Source organism: Stenella coeruleoalba (assembly GCF_951394435.1).
Source record: "Stenella coeruleoalba genome assembly, chromosome: 4".
NCBI lineage: Eukaryota > Metazoa > Chordata > Mammalia > Artiodactyla > Delphinidae > Stenella > Stenella coeruleoalba.
The window spans coordinates 136,590,357-136,608,481 of NC_137149.1; the positions used below are offsets into that span (position 1 = coordinate 136,590,357).

The following is an 18,125-nucleotide window of genomic DNA, read 5'->3' on the forward strand; positions in this document are numbered from 1 at the left end:
AGAAAAATGCTGAAGCTAAAATCAATAACAATTTAGTATGATGGATAACTGGGAGCAGGGAAAGGAAGATAGTAACAAGTGGGGAAACAGGATGGGAAGGAAGAGACAGTGGGAAAGAGAGAGGGGAGTGATAGCCTGCATGGCTCTGGGCTAGATGGGTGATCCTGTACTGGCCACCAGGTCATCCCAGGTCAACCTGTTTGTTGAACTGCTCAACATGTAGAAATGAGCCTTCCTACAGTACGTATGGGGTAGAAGTGCAGAGGACAACGGCTATCTGTGTGTTCCACATGCCTTACAGTATCTGCAAACCAGTGTTTGATCTGAAGTATGTTTATGTCTCTAAAAGCATCAATTAACGCCACTGACAATATATAGTTAATAAACAGAAACACACGTATATCACAGAAAATACTGTATTAAAATTTAACCAGAATTTTAAAAATTGATTCTCAACCTCTGGGCAAATCATATGCAGTTTAAATTATTAAGAAATTGAAATCATGTTAGCATAAATATCACATTTCTTTTCTATAAGAGGGAATATGCAGTATAAGAACAGGTTCAAATTGTTCATTGCAGCACTATTTACAAGAGCCAAGACATGGAAGCAACCAAAATGTCCATCAACAGATGAATGGATAAAGAAGATGTGGTAGATACATACAATGGAATATTACTCAGCCATAAAAAAGAATGAAATAATGCCATTTGCAGCAACATGGATGGACCTAGAAATCATCATACTAAGTGAAGTAAGGCAGACAGAGAAAGATAAATATCATGATACTAATTATATGTGGAATCTTAAAAAAAAAAAGATACAAATGAACTTGTATACAAAACAGACTTACAGATACGGAAAACAAACTATGGTTACCAAAGGGGAAAGTTTGCGGGGACGCATGGGGAGATAAATGAGGAGTTTGGGATGAACAGATAGAAACTACTATATATAAAATAGGTAAACAACAAGGGCTTACTGTAGAGCACAGGGAACTATATTCAATATCTTGTAACAAACTATAATGGAAAAGAATCTGAAAAAATATAGAGATATATATTACTGAATCACTTTGCTGTACACCAGAAACTAATACAACATTGTAAATTCACTATACTTCAATTAAAAACAAACAGCTTCAAATTGACCAAAAAAGCCGGCTCCCCTAGTTAAGAACACATGGCTTCACAGTCATATTTTAAGCTCACACTTGTGCTTTGAGAGCTGTACCAATCTGCTTTAGACTGCAACAGTACAAGAAAAAAAAATCATTCTAAATAATCATCTATTTCTACCAATAATAATTTTAAAACATTACATATGGAGTATTAATGAGTAACTCAAAAGACTATACACATTGTATGCTGGCTAATTTAAGACAAATAAACAAAAATCTTTACACAAAGAAGCGTGAATTACTTCAGTAGAACAGTGTGTCCTAGGTCACCATGCTTTCCTTCTGTATTATTGTCAAGTCTGATTTGCCAACAAGCCTCTGATAACAAACACAGAAATAAATTTCAAGGTTATAAGCTAAGCTACTACTGTGAATAATGATATATTAATCTGCTGCTGAAGTTAAAAGTGGTATAGAGAGAAATGAAAAAGAGAGAGACTCTCAATCAAGTGAATTTTACATACAGAAAAAGCCAATATTTAAGTGCAGAATTAATGTGTGAAAGCATTTATGGAATTATGTTCTGACTATACACTGTGCAGTTCTTATCATCTTTAAGTAAAACAGGAGACTAAAAAAGATGAGTGAGGGACTTCCCTGGTGGCGCAGTGGTTAAGACTCCACGCTCCCAATGCTGGGGGCCGGGGTTCGATCCCTAATCAGGGAACTAGATCCCACATGCATGCCGCATGTCACAACTAAGGAGCCCACAAGCCACAACTAAGGAACCTGCCTGCCGCAACAAAGGAGCCCACGTGCTGCAATTAAGGAGCCACCTGCCACAACTAAGGAGCCCACGTACCACAACTAAGGAGCCTGCCTGCTGCAACTAAGACCCAGCGCAACCAAATAAGTAAATATTTAAAAAAATAAAAAAGATGAATGAAAAAAGGAGGAATAATATGAATAACTACTTAGAATTTTTAAGACTGTTAATTATTACAGATATTGACTAATGCATACTTTTCCAAGTAATAATATAAGAATAACCTGCTTATTAACTAAAAGGTATAATTTATTTTCAAGTGTTCAAGGCAGGGCTATAAACAAAACTCCAATAAACGGTACTGTAAATCTTGGCACAGATACACCAATGTATCAACAAAGGGCAGAGTGACCCAAGGAGAACTACATTATCTTTAAGCAAAATTGTTTGCCTTGAGTTAAAGAGGAAAACAAATTCCTTCACGATGGCTTAATGTATAACAAACAACTAAGATGGAAAAGGTCTCTGTATAAACTTTTATATAGGAATTCCCGCCTCTGACATAAACAAACGCAAACTATATTTATGAGTTAAGTCCATTCACAGCAGATAAAGCTATCCTTTTGCACCATTCCAGGTAACCAATTAGTGCATAAGTACTGAGTTCTAATGATACTAAAACATCTAGAATTTCCTTTCCTGCTGTAAATACCACAACAACCGTGAGTCCCTTAACTGAGCAGCTTAAAACAGAGATGACAGCAAAGGCTGCCAGTTAGGGAGACTCATGTCTTCCCCGAATGAAACCTGTAGTTACAAAAAGAGAGACCCAGATGGAACAGTCACTGCCTGCTGGCCTGGCAGCTCTGTGCCAGTTTCCTTGCTAAGGCCATAAGCAGGTATGTGAGGGAGGGAATGGTGCTGTGTGTTAAGCCTATGAGGGAGAACTGAATAAGTTGGCTTGGAGTGAAGGACAATTATAAAATCAATAGAGGTATGAAAATCTGAAGAAGTTAAAAAAAAATTAGCAGATTTTAAACTGATTTAAAGTATAGGGTTATTTCTGTCCATCTGGAGATTCTTTTATCTTCAGCACTAATCCAAAAAAATAGAAGGTTCCTCACATCACTGATTTCACTGACTTGCCTCTATAGTTTGAAAGCCATTGTTCCTGAGTTGATTTCTTCACAGATGGACCCAAGTTGGGAAGGTTCCTGCCATCTGACCCCTAGGGACCTGCATCTCTTAACAGTCATGGCAAAAGCATAAATTCTCTATTTGGCAATCATTCCTTAAAAGATGGACTTTGGTCAGATCTGAGTTTAAATCATGACCCTATCATTTATTAGCTATGTGAGGCTGATCAAACTACTTTACATCTTGGGGTCTCAGTTTATCCTGAAAAAGAAATCAGAATAGGTCACTCAACGGTCTGTTACAAGGATTTAATGAAATCATATAGTTACAGTCCATGGTAGAAGGCCAGATATATTCTCAAGAAACACTTGATAAATGGTGACAATTATTAATGCCTAAATTCTCACTCACACAGATTCATATTCTTATTATGTCTGCTTTAACGTAAGTAATAAATGCAGCCTCTTGTCTACAGTAATTTCAAGGAACATGACAAGTCCCACAACACCCTAACACGTTCCAGGGCTTAAATCTTATTTAATAAGAAACATGAACTTTTATTCCTTAGAGATAAAGTTTAAATGGAATACAAATTGAGAGGTAACACAAAGATTTAAATTTGTACCACTGAAGTACAAGTGCAAGTTGACTTCAGAAAAAAGGGGACTAATGATTCAACAAAAGTACTGAAGTAATTAGTTAATCAATTCCTTGTGAATCATAGAATTAACAGTTAAATAAACCATAAAAATGTAGAAAATCTTTTTCATATTTCTGAATTGTAAAGAGCATTCTAAGTTTCGAAGGAGATGAAGAAAATATTGTTTAGCTTTACTAAGATATTTCAAACACACTTGTATTTCAAACCACATAAAACAAAATTTTAAAGTAATCAAAAGCTTATGAAAACAGTTACAACTAACAGGACTTTAAAGAATCAAGATTCTTTGATTAAAAAAAATACTCTTTAAACCAATGAGACATAGAGCCTCTGAAAAAAGAATAAGTGTATAAACAGATAAATCATAAAAATTAAAATAATAACCAATAATCTCCTCAGATTCATGTTAACTAGTAATTACGAACATAAATAAAATATCACTTTCCACTATCATGTTAGCAAAGATTTTACAATTATAAATCTCTTAGCAGGCAAGAGTTTGAGAAGACAGATAATACATATCTGAAATGAAAAGTATCAATCCAATGGAAAACATTTACTAAGGAACATTCAGACATGTTTCATTGACTGGAGAGGTGGGTAGAGGCAATCACTTTGGTTTTGTTTTGAGTGAGGCGAGGAGGAGAGAAGAAGGTATAGAAATCGTAGGCGGAGGCTGAGAACAAAGATTTCAGCTATCTGCTCAAAAACTCTTTCATCTTTAAATATACAAGCAATTATTTCCAGGGACCTTAATATTAATGAGAATGGAAGGAACCAAAGAGCTCCAGTTTCTTTGGGAGTGGTGGGGACAGCACTTAGAGAAGCAAAGTCTTACAAGAAGATGACATGTACAAAACAAGTTTGTTTTGCTCCTCTCTGCCCCTTTAATTATTGACATTTTAAAAGACTCTTAGATGAAAGGAAAAATAATCTAGAAAAGCACAGTTGGTTCTCTGAGTTTCGTTGTAATCAAAAATTTTCCAGCTGCGGAAACCACAGACATCTTAAAACAAAGCTGTAGAACGATATATAACCATATGTTCCCTATGAGAAGCTCTCAGAATCAAAGTATTAAATTTGTTTCTGTCTTTTGCTTTAGGACTATCTGCCATGTTCTATTGAAAAGGAGAATGTTTATGAGAGCATAAATTTAACTGTACTACCAAAGAGAGTGGGAGAAATCAGGAAAGCCAGAAAGGGTATCTGTAATTAAAAATATATATATATTTTTAACTATGATTATGAGTAGAAAAGCCCTCCATCTCAGTTGGAAGCAATAATTACTGGCTGTAGTAATTATTATTATTGTTATTATTCAGTAATTATTCAGGGGTTATGAAACAATACAAAGGAGTCTAATACGATACAAAACACAGAGATACAACAATTAAGCTTTACATGCAATACACAGAATAAAAAGAGCAATTACAAACAGACGGGAAAAGCCACAATGATAAAATGCTGGCCTTACAAATATGTATTTTTTTTAATCAAAATCCTAAGTAGCTACTTTAAAAGCTGATGTTTGGCAAGTTACGTTAACACTTTGTACTACATTTGCCCATATCTATAAAATAAAACAGGTGAAGTAGAAGAGTCTGAAGGTTCCACTTCCATGATTAATTCATTCTTCTCCTTTCATGTTCTATGAATTCTATGCCATCCATAGCTACAGAAAAACACTGATTGGCCAGCTAAGTGGCGAATAATAAAATACGTGATTGTTCTGGCAAAATTATTTATGCCTCACTCCAACCAAAGTTCTCTAACCTCTTCTGGTTGGTGGTGGTAGTGGTGCTATTTTTCGCCTTTGTTTGGTTTTGCTATAATCTTTTTTTAAAAATTTTATTAGAGTATAATTGATTTACAATGTTGTGTTAGTTTCAGGTGTACAGCAAAGTGAATCAGTTATACATATATCCACTCTCTTTTAGATTCTTTTCCCATATAGGCCATTACAGAGTATTGAGTAGAGTTCCCTGTGCTATACAGTAAGTCCTTATTAGTTACCTATTTTATATATAGTAGTCTGTATATGTCAATCCCAAACTCCCAATTTATTCCTCCCCCTTACCCCCTGGTAATCATAAGTTTGTTTCTTTTAATATTGAGGCAAACTCAGGTTTCTCTCATCACCGGCTTTTGGGAACAAGGTACATTTCTAAGTCCATGACCATAGAAACCCCTGCCCTTCCAGTTTTATAACGCTTATATTACTTGATAAGCCAGCAAGATACATAAAATTTATACCTATAACTCTTTGGTAAGGCACCTTATCCATACCTATTTAACTAGAAATACTTATGTGGGCAAAATAAATCTGAAGAAAAATTACAGATTGAATTATGGTCCATTCCAAGCAAATTAAAAAGCTACAAAATTTCCCTATGAAAATACCAATCTTGTTTTCATTCCTAAGACAGATACAATTCAAGGTTAAACAAACAGAAGAGTCATATTCAATAGCTGGGAGAGGTTTATAAGGCTTCAACAGCAGTGGAAACCACTGGCAGAGCACACTGAGAAGTAAAAATAATCAAAATAAGAAAAGTTGTGAATTACTCTAAATCGTGCATAAAGCTTTACCTTTGATTCTTGTATACTTACTTTGTATATGAAATAATTTGTATTTTTATGTATGGTGGGGAAATAAAACACCATTAAAGACAAAATAAAATTTTATTGAGTATCAGAACTAAAAGAAGCAACTGCTATTTCTCAAGTACTTTTTAAAACACTGACATTCTTTTCTTTCAATATTTCTATTTTGAGGAGAAAATTCTTCTTCTGACTGAACTGAAGTATCACCTTTCAGGTCTGAGAATTTTTTAAGCCATGATTTTCTATTACTTCCTTAAATGCCTAACTTTCTCTACAATAGGAAATAAAATTAGGAGGTGTAACTTTATTCATAACGTTGAGAGTCATTCCACTCTGTATCTTTAGGATACATGAGGATGGACCTATTCTCTCCCGAAATTCACTCTGGGCCTTTTGGAAGATGTAACACTGTCTTCAATTTGCTAGACCATCATTTAATTTATCACAGCAGTCCATGTGGGTGCAGCGACTAGGTGATTTTGCTGACAGATTTCATGAAATTAACTAAACAACATCTGCAGGCTATCTATCCCGAATTTGTATGTGCTAACCAATATAATTTTGAACTTGCCATTCAAATGGTTTATGAGTTCAATAAATATCTACTTGCATGGATGAACACACAAAACTATAATTGTTGATAGAAAGAGAAATGAATTTTTTAAGTGTTGTTATTGTTTCAAAAGACTTTACCAACTACTTAAGGGACTTCTTCAATCCAATTAATCAGTTTTAAATTATATTAAAATAAAAAGTCTATAAAGAAAAGTAGGTTTAAAATAAATATGATAAGTTTTTTCTTTAAAGTTCTTGAATGTCTGCTTTAGGCTAGGTCTTGGAGGAACATAAAAGAATTAATTTTAAAACATGGCTACAATTAACTCACAAACTCATAAGGGAAAACAAAAAACATCGACTTTGCAGAAGTGCTGTGACAATGGTCTGTACAGGAGACCAAACCACAGAGGCTGACAGTGGACAGGCAGGGCATCTGGGAAGGGATACCTTCATTGAGGCTGAAAGCCAAAGGCCAGGAAGAGGGTGTTTCAAGATAGAGGAAGCAACATAAACAATTCCAGAAAGGAGTAAAACAGTATGGATTGTTCTGAGAAATACAAGATATTCAATAATGTTGGAGCATAAAACAGAGGGGAGGGGAATACTCTCATGGGTGGAGAAAAGCGAGATGTGAAAAACAGCCCAGAAGGAACAGCAGAAGATGAATATAGAGCAAAAGTAGCAGCTAGATGAAGAAGCAGCTCATCAGACTCGCCATGCCAAGAAAGCTGACCTTTATCTACAAGCAATAGAGAGCCAGGGACGGGAGGGCTTTAGCAGGAAGTGAAGAGTTCATCAGGGTGGGAAACTGATCCCTCTAAGGGTAGTACAGCATATGGACTGGGCGTACAGCGAATGAGACCGGGGCAGTGAGATCCATTAGGAGGTTAATATTAACATTTCGAGCTAAATTCACTAATCTTACTTCAACAGATAGTTAAAACATGATACAAAAGATCCCCTAACCATTTTTATATGTCTACATATGAAATGTTATTTACAAATGTGATAAATAACCAATATCAGGATTGACATTAAATTCAAAAATAATATTGAGATGGTGTTTCAAGTTTTAAAATGCTCAACCAGCCTTCAACCAAACTACATCCCATTTTAGACACTGTCAACCAATACCACAATTCTCTGTTTCCTCTCTTGATTAAAGGGAAGACTTTCTTTAGTTTATTTTTATTGTAGTAATTTTATTAGATTGTTCTCTGACAAAAGTTTCCACAGGGTACTTCAGAAACAAAACACCAGAATAAATAAAAATAAAACAAATTTTAAAAGGCATAAGAAATCAATTATCATTGATTGAATATCATGTTATGTATGCAACATATAAAGTGAATGAGTAAAAGGTATTAAATAAAGAACTGAAATTACAATATTGATCATGATATATTAACCAAAGGCAGTAGCAAAGAAAAATTTGAGTAATGCCCATTCTAGATCAACCATGGTTGCATTTTCAAAATAAACATATTATTGACAAAAATCTAAATCAAACCCATTAATAAAAGGGTAGGCAATACCCGAAAAAGTAAAAAGAAAATGCTTGATGCAGAGGCTAAAACAAGCATTAAATGAATGTTAAAATACAGTTTAAATTTAGAGATCAGATTAGCTTTAAAGCACACCTGAATTAATAAAACTGATTTTGAAGCATTCTGGATTATTTTTAAAATTTTATGTGATTCAACAACAAGGATACTCTACAACTATGGGCCTCATTTTAAGATATCTACTTTACATTTAGACCTATTCCACCTGCTGTTTTGGACATGGTTTATCCCATTTTAGAATAAGCTGGTTCCTGAATATTAACCCTAATACAAAACCTATGCCAGAGTATTATCTTTCCCTTATATCTCTATTGTTCTACAGTTTAAGCTCTACAACAGCTTTCATGTTATATTTGTTTTTAACTTAAATATGTAATACAAAAAACCCTTTGGAACTATAATTGCCATCTATAACCTAAGCTAAACATTTTCAATACCATGCTAATGCTTCTCTTCCACAATTAAAAAACCAACAACAGGGAAACTTTCACTCTGTCAGTACATAAGTTTTATCTAGTTACACCTATAGTAAAGCAACATATTACTTTCCAAGTTATGTGCAGTAGACATGAAACACATAAGTATATAAATTTCATGGGTGTTCTAAATCAGAAAACACATAGAAAACAATTCCTTTCTGTCCCCTTCAGCACCACTGCTTTTAACATCAATCTGGGATATGCAAAACAATGATGATAAATGAATATGCAATCGCACTACGGTCACACAGAGAAGCATGTGTCAAAGTTCTACCTGTGATGACAGGAAAAAAACTACTGATGTGGGGCAAGAGATGTTAATTTAATATCTTTACTAGAGAACCACTTTTGCAAGGAACCAACCTAGCAAGTCACTTGGACAAGCAGAGAAATTCTAAATGCTGAGTCCTTTGCACCTTGGATGAAGAAGTCTGTTCTTACTTTTCATCACTCCTGCTTCTCTCCATTCCCAGAAGGAGTCATTATTTCACTTTAATGCGCTGTCAAATGGACAGTGGCTTTCTTTTCAAAAGACCCCATGTTACTCACATTCACAGCCTGCACATTTTGACAGTGTCTACAACATCTTCACACATTCATCTGAATTCTTCCCCTATTCCACTTCTAGAACACCCTCCACTATAAACTCACTAATATTCATGTTTTAATAGCAATATAAAAAGTAAACATGAATTTACCAATCAGAAGATGTCAAGTCTGACAGAATGAAGAAAGAGAAATTTACTGACAGGACATAACATGAAATCAGTGTTCAAGAGCCATTCCCACCACCCACACCATTTAAGTGTATTATGACCGTGCACAGCATTCTTAAGAGCAGAATATGAAACTACACTGCCACCAAGAACACTTAACCAGCAGGCAGCCCCTCCACATTAGCTTTAATGTGCCACACAGCCCTTTGCTTACTGATGTAGAGCAGCCAACAGGGAGATGGAGTTTACCAGTAAAAGCGAGACTGAACTGGCTAATTACTTACCTTCTTACGTATAGCAGGCTTGCTCGTTTAACTTTTTGTTTCCACTCTTGTCATAGCTCAGCGGCAAATGGTTGTGATTCAGCAGAAGTTCGAACCTGATAATTAAAAGAATTTTTTAAGAAAAAAATTGGAAATTAAAGTTCCCTCCACTGAAGTCTTTCTTTCCTTGCCCTCTGGCTGTACGTTTCTCGCTCTCGTTTTCTCTCCCTGCAAGGCAGCTACGTAGTGGTCTATAAATATTGACCCTGACACGTGCTCAGTGCTTCACTTGCTCATGGCACAGGTCTGTGTTACTGAACACCGTGGTAATACTCCAGCAAAGTTCTCAGCTGCTCAGACAAAGCTGTGGATTGGCTCACTACCCAGCAACCCTGTGCCTGCCTGGAAATACCATTTTGCTTCCAGTTTTACAGATGCTATGGGCCTTTCCTGAGGCCCAAATCAGGCACAGAAGGGCAATTATGAGGTTTGTCTGAAGAAATAGTTTTCCTCGAGCAGGTGGAGAAAAGGGGGGCTGGGTGGAGTGAAAGACAAGAAAGGAAATACTGCCTTTGTTTTGGCCAAACAACATAATTTCAAATTCTTTATAAAAGTCATACCTAAATGCCATTCAATCAAGTTTTATGAAACTGAACTACTACTTACTATGAATAACCAAAAGACGTAGGAAAGCATTTTTGCAATTGTTTTTAATATTGCTTCTCATTGAATAAGGCTGCAGTGACTGAGTAAGCGGCCACAAAGAAATGCGTCAACATAAATAAATTCATTTCCAGAATGATAGAAGTGCCCAGGAAAGTATAATATTAATCTGATCCAATTAAATATCTGGTGAAAGAAGCTAAAGTATAATCTGGAAATTATATGAATCAACATGTCATATGAAATACTTCTAGATTTTCAATCATCACAATTGAATTACTTTATTTTTTAAAAAATTAAGGGGACGGGCTTCCCTGGTGGTGCAGTGGTTGAGAGTCCACCTGCCGATGCAGGGGATGTGGGTTTGTGCCGCGGAGCGGCTAGGCCCGTGAGCCATGGCTGCTGAGCCTGCGCGTCCGGAGCCTGTGCTCTGCAACAGGAGAGGCCACAATAGTGAGAGGCCCGCGTACCGCAAAAAAAAAAAATTAAGGGGACTTCCCTGGTGGTGCAGTGGTTGAGAATCCAGCTGCCAATTCAGGGGACATGGGTTCGATCCCTGGTCTGGGAAGATCCCACATGCCGCAGAGCAACTAAGCCTGTGCACCACAACTACTGAGCCTGTGCTCTAGAGCCCACGAGCCATAACTACTGAGCCCATGTGCCACAACTACTGAAGCCTGTGTGCCTAGAACCTGTGCTCCACAACAAGAGAAGCCACCGCAATGAGAAGCCCGTGCACCACAACGAATAGTAGCCCCCGCTCACTGCAACTAGAGAAAGCCCGTGCCCAGCAACAAAGACCCAACACAGCCAAAAATAAAATAAAATTTTTAAAAAGATATTATTTAAAAAAAAAATTAAGGATAAAATCTAAGCCATGACTATATAATTTGTAGGTGATATAAACAAGGTCAGCATTATCTACATATAGTACATATAATGTCCACGGTATGAATGATTAAAAAATAAATGAAGCCCATATTTTTTATTCTTCTTGGCAAGAAAAATCATATGTTTGCTTAATTGAAATTTCCTCTCTTTGTTAAACCAAGAGTATAGGAAACTTAAGAAATAATCTGGTCACTTACTCATTTAATAGCTGATAAAACTGACCTCCAGGACAGTTAATTTACCCACAATCGCATGGCAAGTTTGTGGCAGGGCCAAAACTAGACGTTCTTGCCTTATTGCTCACAATTCTGTTCCCCTTCTACTACAATAATGGTTCCTAAATTCATTTTTAGGTTCAAACTCTGATTTTCAGATGAAATCTTACCAAAAACCTTATCAGTAAGGGCAAATATTACACCTAGAGAAATAAACAGCATAAAATAAAAATAGCCTTTAACAGCTTAATTGACTCCCCAAAAAAGTTATGCATAAGAATTAACTTTCTAACAGTTGAAATCGACTTTTCCTTGTTTGGTTCAATTATCAACATTTTCCCAATAAATTAACTTAATACCAGGAGAGGTATATAGTGAGGTGCTGAGGAGCCCAAGAGGAAACACAGTTCTCACGCTCAAGAAAGGAAAAAAAAAAAAGCCTAATGACAAAACAACGTGTTAGTACAGTGATGCAGACTAGGATGGCAGCAAGGGTGCTTGGAACACTAGCTCCTGAGCCAGTCTGAAGTGGGGGAAGTCTTGATTCCTCAATTAAGACTTCTGCATCTTAAAGAAATCAAAGATGACACAAACAGATGGAAAGATACATGATGTTCTTGGATCGGAAGAATCAATATTGTGAAAATGACCATACTACCCAAAGCAATCTACAGATTCAATACAATCCCTACCAAATTACCAATGGCATTTTTCACAGAATTAGAGCAAAAAATTTTACAATTTGCATGGAAACACAAAAGACCCCGAGTAGCCAAAGCAATATTGAGAAAGAAAAACAGAGCTGAAGGAATCAGGTTCCCTGACTTCAGACTATACTACAAAGCTACAGTCATCAAAACACTATGGTACTGGCACAAAAAAGAGAAATATAGCTCAATGGAACAGGTAGAAAGTCTAGAGATAAACCTGTGCACCTATGGTCACCTAGTCTATGACAAAGGGGGCAAGAATATACAATGGAGAAAAGACAGCCTCTTCAATAAGTGGTGATGGGTAAACTGGACAGCTACATGTAAAAGAATGAAATTAGAACATTCCCTAACACCATACACAAAAATAAACTCAAAATGGATTAAAGACCTAAATGTAAGGCTGTATACTATAAAACTCTTAGAGGAAAACATAGGCAGAACACTCTTTGACATAAACCACAGCAAGATCTTTTTGGATCCACCTCCTAGAGTAATGGAAATAAAAACAAAAATAAACAAATGGGACCTGATGAAACTAAAAGCTTTTGCACAGCAAAGGAAACCATAAACAAAACGAAAAGACAACCCTCAGAATGGGAGAAAATATTTGCAAATGAAGCGACCAACAGGGGATTAATCTCCAAAATGTACGAGCAGCTCATGCAACTCAATATCAAAAAAACAAACAACCCAATCAAAAAATGGGCAGATGATCTAAATAGACATATCCCCAAAGACATACCGATGGCCAAAAACCACATGAAAAGATGCTCAACATCACTAATTATTAGAGAAATGCAAATTAAAACTACAATGAGGTATCACCTCACACCGGTCAGAATGGCCATCATCAAAAAATCTACAAACAGATGCTACAGAGGGTGTGGAGAAAAGGAAACCTTCCTACACATCTGGTGGGAATGTAAATTTGTACAGCCACTATGGAGAACAGTAAGGAGGGTCCTTAAAAAACTAAAAATAGAGCTACCATATGATCCAGCAATCCTACTCCTGGGCATACACTCGAGAGAACCATAATTCTAAAAGATACACGCTCCCCAATGGTCACTGCAGCACTTTTTACAATAGCCAAGACATTGAAGCAACCTACGTGTCCATTGACAGATGAGTGGATAAAGAAGATGTGGTACATATATACAATGGAATATTACTCAGCCATAAAAAAAACAAAATAATGTCATTTGCAGCAACATGGATGGACCTAGAGATTGTCATACTGAGTGAAGTAAGTCAGACAAAGAAAGACAAAAATCATATGATATTGCTTATATGTGGAATCTAAAAAAGGGGTAAAAATGAACTTATTTACAAAACAGAAATGGAGTCACAGATGTAGAAAACAAACTTATGGTTACCAGGGAGGAAAGAGGGGGAGGGATAAATTGGGAGATTGGGACACACTACTATATATAAAATAGATAACTAATAAGGACATACTATAGAGCACAGGGAGCTCTACTCAATACTCTGTAATGACCTATATGGGAAAAGAATCTGAAGAACAGTGGGTATATGTATAACAAATTCACTTTGCTGTACACCTGAAACTAACACAACACTGTAAATCAACTATACTCTAATAAAAATCTTTTTTTAAATGATTAGGCAGAAGTGAGGCAAAGATGAGACAGAATAACACGATAAAGACAAACAGGCAAGAAAAGCGATGCTATGGAACTTCCAAGTTCTTTCTTGCTGGAGCACATAACTTGAAGCAGGAAATGTTTAAACTAAAAAAAAAAAAAAAAAAGGAAAAGGTCTAGAAGGAGAAAGGTGATGAAGGGTTTTATATACCAGGTTTAAAAACTTGGGTTTTAGGGACTTCCCTGGTGGTCCAGCGGTAAAGAATCTGCCTTACAATGCAGGGGACACAGGTTCAGTCCCTGGTTCAGGGAACTAAGGTCCCACATGCCACAGGGCAGCTAAGCCCGTGTGCCACAAACTAAAGAGCCCACGCACCCTGGAGTCTGCGCACCACAACTAGAGAGAAGCTGGCTCACCACAAAGAGTCTGCACGCCACAATGAAAGATCCCGCATGCCCCAACGAAGATTCCATGTGCCGCAACTAAGACCCAAGGCAGCCAAAAATAAAATAATAAGTAATAAATAAATCTTAAAAAAAAATAACTAAAAATAAATAAAAACTTGGGTTTTATACAGTAGGCTAGTAGTCTTCAACTAGTTTTATTCACAGACCCTTAAAAGAATTTTGAAAAAATACATAACCATTCACACATTACCAAGTTAACATCTATAATTTTTCACCTGTGGTAAAATATGTACTTGAAAATAATTTAATTTCCACCCAATTAGAAATATTGACATTTTAAAATAAAATTTATATCAACTATCTTAAGAATACTCAATAGAATCTAAATCCACAGTAATAAAACGATTATCCATTTAAAAAATACATAAATAGACTCTTCTTTCAACAGCTGAAAATTTTACATTACTATTTTATTTTCTCGACCTTTATTTCCATTTTATTTCCTCAGAGAATTCTTATGTAATGTATTTTGTAATTAAAAGCCTTTCATTTTTCACTCTATCATACTTCTCCACAACAAAAATATAAGACATTAATTAAAATTGTTTAATTGCTAATTTTTCTACGATCCCAGGACAAGGTACTATAGTATGATTTCAGATGGATAAGGGTGTGTCTTCTTTCGTAAAGTAAGAGAAAGAATGTTGTGAATAAAGCATTTCTCTTAGGCAGATCAATATTCATAAAGAGAAATTCATGCAGAAGTTGAGAATCTGGACACTGATTCCATTAAAACTATCTGACTGGACTACAGTACCACATACTACTTTTATATCAGTTACTTAAATAAACGGCAGAGGCAGTCCAGGCTAGGTCAGGAAATGAACTAAGCAGTGCCCTCACAAAGTCAGAAAGGAATCTCTTAGCCTACATTTCTCTCAAGGAACTGCTAGAATTTTTTTTTTTTTTTTTTTTTTTGCGGTATGCGGGCCTCTCACTGCTGTGGCCTCTCCCGTTGCGGAGCACAGGCTCCAAAAGCGCAGGCTCAGTGGCCATGGCTCATGGGCCCAGCTGCTCCGCGGCACGTGGGATCCTCCCGGACCGGGGCACGAACCCGTGTCCCCTGAATCGGCAGGCGGACTCTCAACCACTGCGCCACAAGGGAAGCCCCAGAATTTTAATATTGAGTTCTAAGGGGTAGCAAGAAGATGAGATGAAGAAATTAATCAGCGGAAATCAGTGGCCAAAATTAAAAGGACTGATATGTCCTATAAAAAAAATAAAGGGTTTTGTCTTTGATTTGACTATAGGGTAAGGAATGCATAGAGAGTCAAAGGTGTGAAGACTCAATACTGCCAAAATGTCAGTTCTTCCCAACTTTACCTATAGATTCAATGCAATCTCAACCAAAATCCCAGCAAGTTATATTTTGGGATATTAACAAACACATACTAAAGTTCATATGGACAGGCAAAAGACCTAGAACAGCTAACACAACACTGAAGAAGAACTAAGTTGGAAGACTGACACTACCTAACATCAAGACTTACTATAAAGCTATAGCAATCAAGACAGTGTGGAGAAAGAACAGACAAATCAATGGAACAGAAAAGAGAGCACAGAAATAGACTCACTTAAGTAGAGTCAACTGATCTTTGACAAAGGAGCAAAGGCAAAACAATGAGGCAAAGACAGTCTTTTCAATAAATGGTGCTGGAACAACTGGACATCCATAAGCAAAAAAAATGAATGTGGACATATCTTACATCCTCCACAAAAATTAACTCAAAATAGATCACAGATATACATGTAAAATGTAAAACTGTAAAACTCCTAGAAGATAACATAGGAGAAAACCTTATGACCTTGGATATGATGACTTTTTAGATAAAACACCAAAGGCATGACCCATGAAAGAAATAATTTGTAAGTTGAACTGCATTAAAATTAATAACTTTTGCTCTGAGAAGGACAATATCAAGGGAATGAGAAGACAAGCCACAGACAGGGAGAAAATATTTGCAAAAGACATCTAATGAAGGACTGTTATCCAAAGTATACAGAGAACTGGGCTTCCCCGGTGGCGCAGTGGTTGAGAGTCCACCTGCCGACGCAGGGGACACAGGTTCGTGCCCCAGTCCGGGAAGATCCCACATGCCGCGGAGCGGCTGGGCCCGTGAGCCATGGCCGCTGAGCCTGCACGTCTGGAGCCTGTGCTCCGCAACGGGAGAGGCCACAACAGTGAGAGGCCCGTGTACCGCAAAAAAAAAAAAAAAAAGTCTGGCCATAAAGAAAAGAGACTGACAGATGGGGGAAATGATTTAAAACAACTCATCCCTGTGTAGAGACTGAGTGTTCTGAAGTCACACCGACTTGAGTTTTCATCTTTCTCAAGTTACTTTGTAAGTTATATAACCTTAGTTTCCTCAACAATAAAATGAGTTTAATATTTGTACCTCTGCACTGGGTATCAGTACCGCTTTTTACTGTGGAATAGTATTTCATTGTCTAAGATAGGCTTTTTAATTATCCGTTCATTCTAGCTGATGGACATTTGGGTTGTTCCCACTTTTGAACTATTACGCTATTACGAATAAAGCTGCTATGAACTTTCATGTACAAGTTTTTGGGTGAACATCCGTTTTCATTCCTTGTGGGTAAAGAGCAGGAGTGAAATTGCTAAGTAAAATGGCAATTTTATGTTTAACATCATAAAGAACTAACAAACTGTTTTCCAAAGTGGCTACACCATTTAAATTCCCGCCAGCCATGTATGAGGGTTCCAATTTCTACACATCCTTACCAACACCTGTAATCATCTGTCTTTTTTATTATAGCAGTACTTGTAAGTATAAAGTAGAATCTCAGTGTGGTTCTAATTTCCATTTCCCTAATGACTTGTAATGTTGAGTATCTTTTAATGTGCTTATTGGTCGTTTGGCCATTTACTCTTTCCAGTAACTACAATTTCAAAAAGCCTAGGACCAAGTAAAGCTTAAAGTACATTTTCAAGTTATATACGGCACAGACACAGCCACTCACTTGTTAGCTGAATAAATGAATGAACTAATCAACAAATGGAAGATCAAGGAATAGAAATACTTGACTTATTAGTATATTGTTTCCGTTTTTAAACTAACTTAATTTGAATTCCCATGCAGTTTCGACAGAATGCTTAGTAAGGTAAAGAAACTTTTTAAAAATTGATTAAGAAATGAATGACCTTAAGATACACTGTTGACAAACTTATGAGATATGAATACCACAAATTTATTCAACAACATAAAGAATGAGACAATCCTTGGGGGCAAATATTAGTAAAACAGGAAAATGTTAGTAACCCAAGCTTGTCATCATTTTTCAAAAAGACCTGAGGAAATATATGACTTCCAGTGTAAATGACTGAGGAGAAAGAAAACTGACTCTACAGTGTGCCTAGTTACAAGCAAACTATGGATGGTTTCCTCCTTGTTTTTCCTTTATAGGGCTACTATTAGTCATACCATATACAGAGTCACTTACCTTTAACTCTAAGGTTCTTTGTTCTCAAGTAATAAATACTTTGGGCTCCCGAGACCCCACAGGAAAATCATACATAAGTCTACTAACCTTTACTGCTGCCAGTTTATTGTAAGTACCTACCCATTATTAGTTTGAGAAGTATTGACTGCACAGTTAATAAATAGGTCATTTGTTCTTTTCAACCAAAACAATGTTGTATTCAATATGTAAACTAAAAGAAGAAAAATACTAAACAAGAA

At 36.3% G+C, this 18,125-nt stretch overlaps 1 protein-coding gene across 10 annotated transcripts in view; it reads right to left on the reverse strand.

The window, feature by feature from the left end:
• BMPR1B (bone morphogenetic protein receptor type 1B) overlaps window positions 1-18,125 on the reverse strand; it is a gene marked incomplete at its 5' end in the record, with an annotated part of 419,903 nt that overhangs the window by 155,959 nt on the left and 245,819 nt on the right. For all 10 annotated transcript variants that reach the window (XR_013828280.1, XM_079921151.1, XM_079921146.1 and 7 more), the window contains one exon: window positions 9,892-9,986. The remainder of the gene's footprint in view (window positions 1-9,891; window positions 9,987-18,125) is intronic.